This window comes from Trachypithecus francoisi, unplaced genomic scaffold (genome assembly GCF_009764315.1).
Source record: "Trachypithecus francoisi isolate TF-2019V2 unplaced genomic scaffold, Tfra_2.0 Lachesis_group2, whole genome shotgun sequence".
NCBI lineage: Eukaryota > Metazoa > Chordata > Mammalia > Primates > Cercopithecidae > Trachypithecus > Trachypithecus francoisi.
The window spans coordinates 134,117,625-134,125,526 of NW_022681465.1; positions in this window are offsets into that span (position 1 = coordinate 134,117,625).

Genomic DNA, 7,902 nt, shown 5'->3' on the forward strand with positions numbered 1-7,902 from the left:
ATATCCTAACTGCCTGTCTGTAGGGTAGCCCTGCCCCTCTCCAATTCTTTCCTTAAACTCTTCTTTTAATGGCTAACGCTGGGCAATTCTTTTATTCTTCCTCCTCTTCCTCAGTGCTGGGATCAGAAGCCAGGAGCTTAGATTGTTTAGATCCACAGTACGATTTGGGCTGGGAAATATGAGTATTTCATTTAGAAAGTACCTAATTGCAGATAAGCATTCCCAACTACAAATGCCCATATCTGATCATTTACATCTTTTCAAACCACCGACTAGAGATCTACAGACCAAACAAAGCCCTGCCCCACTGGCAGTAATTCATCTGCCTTTCTAAGTCATCAAGTGAAATTCTCCAAGTTCAAAGCCAGAAGAACTTTCTAATAGGTCTCGTTGCCTTGTTTGTTAAGTAATGACATTTGTTATACGAGTAGTCTCAAAATATGTTGAAATCTCAATATGTTTAGAATGTCACTCAGCTGTTCTATGCTTTGGGCAAAACTGCTCTGGCTATTTGCAAATGAAAACTAGTTTCACTGCAAATTGACTGAAAATAGAGTTAGTCTGAACTTTCAAGGAGCTGAGTTACCAAATTTAGGAGGAAAAGAGCAGTATTTCTCCACATTTGTCAGTGAGATCCAAGCCTTTTAGATATTCTGACAAAATTTGGTCAAATAAGTTTGGAAAAAACATGTCACACCCCACCTTAAAGAGTGTCAGTGTCCATTATTATTGTTATGTCTCAAAAGTCTTACAGTAAAGAAACATGTTAAACTCTATTTCAGCATTTCTCAATCTTATTTAGTGTGAACTCCCCCCAACTTTTTGTGTTAACATATCACCTACTAACATCTCACAGAGCACACTTCAGAAAACAATAATAGCTGGTGGCTTTGGTTTAATAATTGTTGACTTCGCATATGGTTTTCTGCATTGGGTAGTTCAAACTCCTTAGTGAAAGCACTGGCTGAATAAAGTTTTCTTCATTGTATCTTAATGGTCTTAAAAGATTGAAAAACTGAAACTTATCATTGTTAATTTATTGGCTATTAAACTGGCTTTTTAAATGATACTTTAAGTTCTGGGATTTATGTGTAGAATGTGCAGTTTTGTTACATAGGTATACGTGTGCCATGGTGGTTCGCTGCACCCATCAACCCATCATCTACATTAGGTATTTCTTCTAACGCTATCCCTCCCCTAGCCCCTCATCCCCTGACAAGCCCCAATGTGTAATGTTTCCTTCCCTGTGTCCATGTATCCTCATTGTTCAGCTCCCACTTATAAGTGAGAAGATGCGATGTTTGGTTTTCTGTTCTTGTGTTAGTTTGCTGAGAATGATGGTTTTCAGCTTCATCCATGTCCTTGCAAAGAACGTAAACTCATACTTTTTTATGGCTGCATAGTATTCCGTGGTGTATATGTGCCACATTTTCTTTATCCAGTCTATCGCTGATGGGCATTTGGGTTGGTTCCAAGTCTTTGCTATTGTGAATAGTGCTGCAATAAACATATGTGTGCATGTATCTTTATAGTAGAATGATTTATAATCCTTTGGGTATATACCCAGTAATGGGATTGCTGGGTCAAATGGTATTCCTGGCTCTAGATCCTTGAGGAATCGCCACATTGTCTTCTACAATGGTTGAACTAATTTACACTCCCACCAACAGTGTAAAAGCGTTCCTATTTCTCCACATCCTCTCCAGCATCTGTTTTCTGACTTTTTAATGATTGCCATTCTAACTGGCATGAGATGGTTTCTCACTGTGGTTTTGATTTGCATTTCTCTAATGACCAGTGATGATGAGATTTTTTTTGATATGTTTGTTGGCTGCATACATGTCTTCTTTTGCGAAGTGTCGGTTCATATCCTTTGCCCACTTTTGGATGGGGTTGTTTCTTTTTCTTGTAAATTTGTTTAAGTTCCTTATAGATTCTGGATATTAACTCTTTGTTAGATGGATAGATTGCAAAAATTTTCTCACATTCTGTAGGTTGCCTATTCACTCTGACGATAGTTTCTTTTGCTGTGCAGAAGCTCTTTAGTTTAATTAGATTCCACTGGTCAATTTTGGCTTTTGTTGCCATTGCTTTTGGTGTTTTAGTCATGAAGTCTTTGCCCATGCCTATGTCCTGAATGGTATTGCCTAGGTTTTCTTGTAGGGTTTTTATGGTTTTAGGTCTTACATTTAAGTGTTTAATCCATCTTGAGTTTTTGTATAAGGTGTAAGGAGGGAGTCCAGTTTCAGTTCTCTGCCTATGGCTAGCCAGTTTTCCTAACACCATTTATTAAATAGGGAATCTTTTCCCCATTGCTTGTTTTTGTCAGCTTTGTTAAAGATCAGATGGTTGTAGATGTGTGGCATTATTTCTGAGGCCTCTGTTCTGTTCCATTGGTCTATATATCTGTTTTGGTACCAGTACCATGCTGTTTTGGTTACTGTAGCCTTGTAGTATAGTTTGAAGTCAGGTAGCATGATGCCTCCAGCTTTGTTCTTTTTCGTTAGGATTGTCTTGGCTATACGGACTCTTCTTTGGTTCCACATGAAATTTAAAGTAGTTTTTTCTAATTCTGTGAAGAAAGTCAATGGTAGCTTGATGGGGATAGCACAGAATCTGTAAATTACTTTGAGCAGTATGGCCATTTTCACAATATTGATTCTTCCTATCAGTGAGCATGGAATGTTTTTCCATTTGTGTGTGTCCTTTCTTATTTCCTTGAGCAGTGGTTTGTAGTTCTCCTTGAAGAGGTCGTTCACATCCCTTATAAGTTGTATTCCTAGGGATTTTATTCTCTTCATAGCAATTGTGAATGGGAGCTCACTCAAGATTTGGCTCTCTGTTTCTCTATTATTGGTGTATAGGAATGCTTGTGATTTTTGCACATTGATTTTGTATCCTGAGACTTTGCTGAAGTTGCTTATCAGCTTAAGAGATTTTGGGCTGCTACAATGGGGTTTTCTAAACATACAATCATGTAGTCTGCAAACAGAGACAATTTGACTTTCTCTCTTCCCATTTGAATACCCTTTATTTCTTCCTCTTGCCTGATAGCCCCGGCCAGAACTTCCAATACTGTGTTGAATAGGAGTGGTGAGAAACGACATCCTTGTCTTGTGCCGGTTTTCAAACGGACTGCTTCTAGCTTTCGCCCATTCAGTATGCAATATATTGACTGTGGATTTGTCATAAATAGCTCTTATTATTTTGAGATACATTCCATCAATACCTAGTTTATTGAGAGTTTTTAGCATGAAGGGGTGTTGAATTTTGTTGAAGGCCTTTTCTGCATTTATTGGTGGTTTTCGTTATTGTTTCTGTTTATGTGATGGATTATGTTTATTGATTTGCATATGTTGAACCTGCCTTGCATCCCATGGATGAAGCCGACTTGATTGTGGTGGATAGCCTTTTTGATGTGCTGCTGGATGCGTTTTGCCAGTATATTATTGAGGATTTTTGCATTGATGTTCATCAGGGATATTGGCCTGAAATTTTTCTTTTTCTTGTTGTGTCGCTGCCAGGTTTTGTTATCAGGATGATTCTGGCCTCGTAAAATGAGTTAGGGAGGAGTCCCTCTTTTTCTATTTAAACTGTTTTTTTTTTTTTTTTTTTGAGACAGAGTCTCGCTCTGCCCCCAGGCTGGAGTGCAGTGGCCGGATCTCAGCTCACTGCAAGCTCCGCCTCCCGGGTTCAGGCCATTCTCCTGCCTCAGCCTCCCGAGTAGCTGGGACTACAGGCGCCCGCCACCTCGCCCAGCTAATTTTTTTGTATTTTTAGTAGAGACGGGGTTTCACCGTGTTAGCCAGGATGGTTTCGATCTCCTGACCTCGTGATCCGCCCGTCTCGGCCTCCCAAAGTGCTGGGATTACAGGCTTGAGCCACCTCGCCCGGCTTTAAACTGGTTTTTTAAGGAAAGTTGATATTGCACCCAAGAATTCAACTAGGCAAATGTGCTAAATAGATACACAAGTATGTTTTTCACTGTGTCAAACAGCTGTTGGTAAGATTACTCCTGAGGCAAAAAATATGAACTGCTTTTGAAAATTGTAGTTTGGAACTGATTTTGAAATGAATTTCTGGAGATTCTATGAACTGCTTGCAATATTTTAAAGTAGTATGATTTTGATGGGGGCAGAGTAATTCTGAAAATTTTTTGTCTTACATTTTGGAACAGATTTTGCAGGGACACTTTTTTTAGCTTTCTGGTTCATCTTAACTTTTTAGGATTTAAGAGAATTTTCAAAGGCATCACAATAAAACTACTTATCTAAAAACAAGTGTAGGAGTTGCCTTTTATCAAATTCTACTTAATGAGAAATTTCACATCCTCTTGACAGATTTACCCTTTATCTCTGAATTCTGCTTTCAGACCACCCGATTCAACTTTACAAATCTCTCCTTTGTGATGATGAGTTTAACATGCACAAATCTTGGTAAAATTTCCTCAAAGTAATGAATATTTGTAAGAAGAGGGGGGGGGAATGGGAAAGGGCTGCTTGCAACACCTTTACATCTCTGGCTCTTTCTCTGAAACCACTTAAGGGTAATGTTCTTTTATTTTTATTTTTATTTTTTATTTTTTGAGGCGGAGTTTTGCTTTTGTTGCCTAGGCTGGAGTGCAATGGTACGATCTCAGCTCATTGCAACCTTTGCTTCTGGGTTCAAGCGATTCTCCTGCCTCAGCCTCCTGAGTAGCTGGGAGGGATTACAGGTGCGTGCCACCATGCCTGGCTAAATTTTTGTATTTTTAGTAGAGACGGGGTTTCACCATGTTGACCAGGCTGGTCCCAAACACCTGGCCTCAGGTGATATGCCCACCTTGGCTACATAAAGTGCTGGGATTACAGGCAGAATTACAGGCGTGAGCCACTGCACCCGGCCGAAATGTCCCCTTCCCTTCCCTCCCCTCCCCTCCCCTCCCCTCCCCTCCCCTTCTCTTTTCTTTTTTTTTTTTTTTGATGGAGTCTCACTCTGTCGCCTAGGCTGGAGTGCAGTGGCATGATCTCGGCTCACTGCAACCTCCACCTCCCCGGTTCAAGTGATTCTCCTGCCTCAGCCTCCCAAGTAGCTGGGATTACAGGCACATGGCACCACTCCCAGCCAATTTTTGTATTTTTTTAGTAGAGATGGGGTTTCACCATGTTGGCCAGGCTGGTCTTGAATTCCTGACCTCAAGTGATCCACCTGTCTCTGCCTCCCAAAGTGCTGGGATTACAGGCGTGAGCCACCACACCCAGTCCAAAATGTCCTATTTCTTAAAATAATGATCAGTATGTCCAGCCCTGTGGCTCACGCCTATAATCCCAGCACTTTGGGAGGCCAAGGCAGGCAGACCACAAGGTCAGGAGATCGAGTCCATTCTGGCCAACATGGTGAAACCCTGTCTCTACTAAAAATACAAAAATTAACCAGGCATGGTGATGCACACCTGTAATCCCAGCTACTCAGGAGGCTGAGGCAGGAGAATTGCTTGAACAAGGGAGTTGGAGGTTGCAGTGAGCCAAGATCACACCACTGCACTCCAGCCTGGTGACAGAGTGAGACTCCATCTCAAAAAATAATTAAATAAATAAATTATACACACACACACACACACACACATATATGTATGTATATCTCAGCACCTTACCTGTATTTTTTTTTTTTTTCTTTAGAAAGCTAAGTTTTTGCCTGTGCTCCCTGGGCACACTGTGGAGGCTGACTACTCCTCCTGGAGAATGTCTTCTTTTAAGCTGTGTGGAAGGTATAGGGTGACCAACTGTCTGGGTCTTGGTTTGCACAGGACTGAGGCGCAGGGGTTCCCGAACATAAGACTTTCGGTGCTAACATCAGGAAACTCCTGGGCAAACTGTGATGAGTTGGTCACCCTAATGAGAGCGAGTGCCAAATGCCTAGGCAGATAGGGGTGGGCCTGTGGTGAAACCCCACACAAAGCCGGAGACAGTTTAAAGCCTGAAAGCCAAGCTACAAGTTAAATCGTCGGACTGGATTGAGAAATTGTCTTCCCATTTGGCCCACTTTCCTCTGATTGGTCCTACCCTTCACCTATTTTATATATACCTACACTTTCCTAATTGGCTTTCTACACTATCAAGCCCACCTTTGAGTGGTATCTTTGCTTTAAACATTTTTGCGTACTAACAAACCAATCAGCACATAAGCCCTATTCTGAGTCCATAAAAGGCAGACCCAGCCACACGAAGAACTTTCCCGTCTTGAGGTAGGGGAACCAGCCCCATGTCCCCTCTCTGCTAAAAGCTGTGTTATCACTCAATAAAATTCTTCTCTGTCTTCCTCACCCTTCAATGTCCTGCCTATCTTCATTCTTCTTGGGCGTGGTACGAGAGCTCAAGAAGCGCCCAATGCAGGCACAAACTATCACACAGGTGAGCTGGGGCATGCCAGCGTGGCTGAGCGACATCTGGGCGGGGCGTCATCAGCCAGGGGTCCCCAGCTTGCAAAGTGACCGAGAAGAAAAATCCTACACCACTAATAAAGAAAATGAATATTGAATTATTCAGAAAACTGGCTTATGCAGAGTATGTTATTCAGCTGTAGGACTTGAAATTACCATGCCTTACACTTGAAGGCAGATTACAGCTGAATTTGTGTGGGGCCTGTTAGGAAGGCATGGAATAAGATATAGGAAGTGTGGGACTCTAAGTGAACTGGAGAAAGGTAACTGTTCAAAACTGGGTTGCTTTCATCAGACACGTTTAAGTTTACTTGGAAGACTCAAAGAAAAATCATCAAAGCTGTACCTTTTAGTGATATTTCACTTTACAAACCAGGGATAGAGTGCATTTTTCTTAACATGGAGTTTTTGTTTTAAATTTTCATACTGTTTCTCCAACAATGATAGAGGAATATTGGCCTAGAGTCTTTTTTTTTTTCTTTTCTTTTTTTTCTTTCTTCTTTTTTTTTTTTTTTTTTTGAGACACAGTTTCATTCTTTTGCCCAGGTTAGAGTGAAGTGGCACAATCTCAGCTCACTGCAACCTCTGTCCCCCGACACCTGGGTTCCAGTGATTCTCCTGCCTCGGTCTCCCAAGTAGCTGGGATTATAGGCGCCCACCACCATGCCTGGCTAATTTTTGTATTTTTAGTAGAGATGGGGTTTTGCCATGTTGTCCAGGCTGGTATCGAGCTCCAGACCTCAGGAGATCCACCCACCTCGGCCTCCTGAAGTGCTAGGCTTACAGGCATGAGCTACTGCTCCCGGCCTGGCCTAGAGTCTTTGATGCAACACAAAGCTAGGCTGTTTTGGCACAGATAATGTACTAACTCTATTTTTACGTGTCTCTGAGACACCATCTATGGCAGTGGTTTTCAAATGTTGTCAATGCACCACCTCCAACAAAATGACTCTGAATGCTTGTTAAAAATGCAGCCATTCCTCAGACCTATAGAATCAGAATATCTTGGGCTGGAGCCTGTGAATATGCATTTTTAGTAAGCTTTTCAGGTGATTCTTATGTATATTTACCATTGACACCATAAAATTTTTTTGACAACATGTAATGTTTGCAAGACTTATTTTCAAATTTTATGTATGAAAACAACATAACCACACTAAAGGGAATTTTCCAAGGAGAAACAAGCCTTTAACCATCCAACAATCATTTTTTATGATGCTCTTTCTAATATTTGTTTATATACACACACATCTTTTACACGATTATAATCACAGCACATAAACAGTCTCGCATTTTCTCAATATTTTGTCATGAGCTGTTTCTCATACTCTATGCTTTCATAAATGATCACCTTCCATGTTTGTATAATATTGCTTCAGGCAGATGTGCCATAACTAATCATATCAAAGAGTTGGGATTGTAGTTTCTTCTAAAGAGATTTCAGAAATTTGTCCTGGTAAATGTCAATGATGAGATCTTAGAGT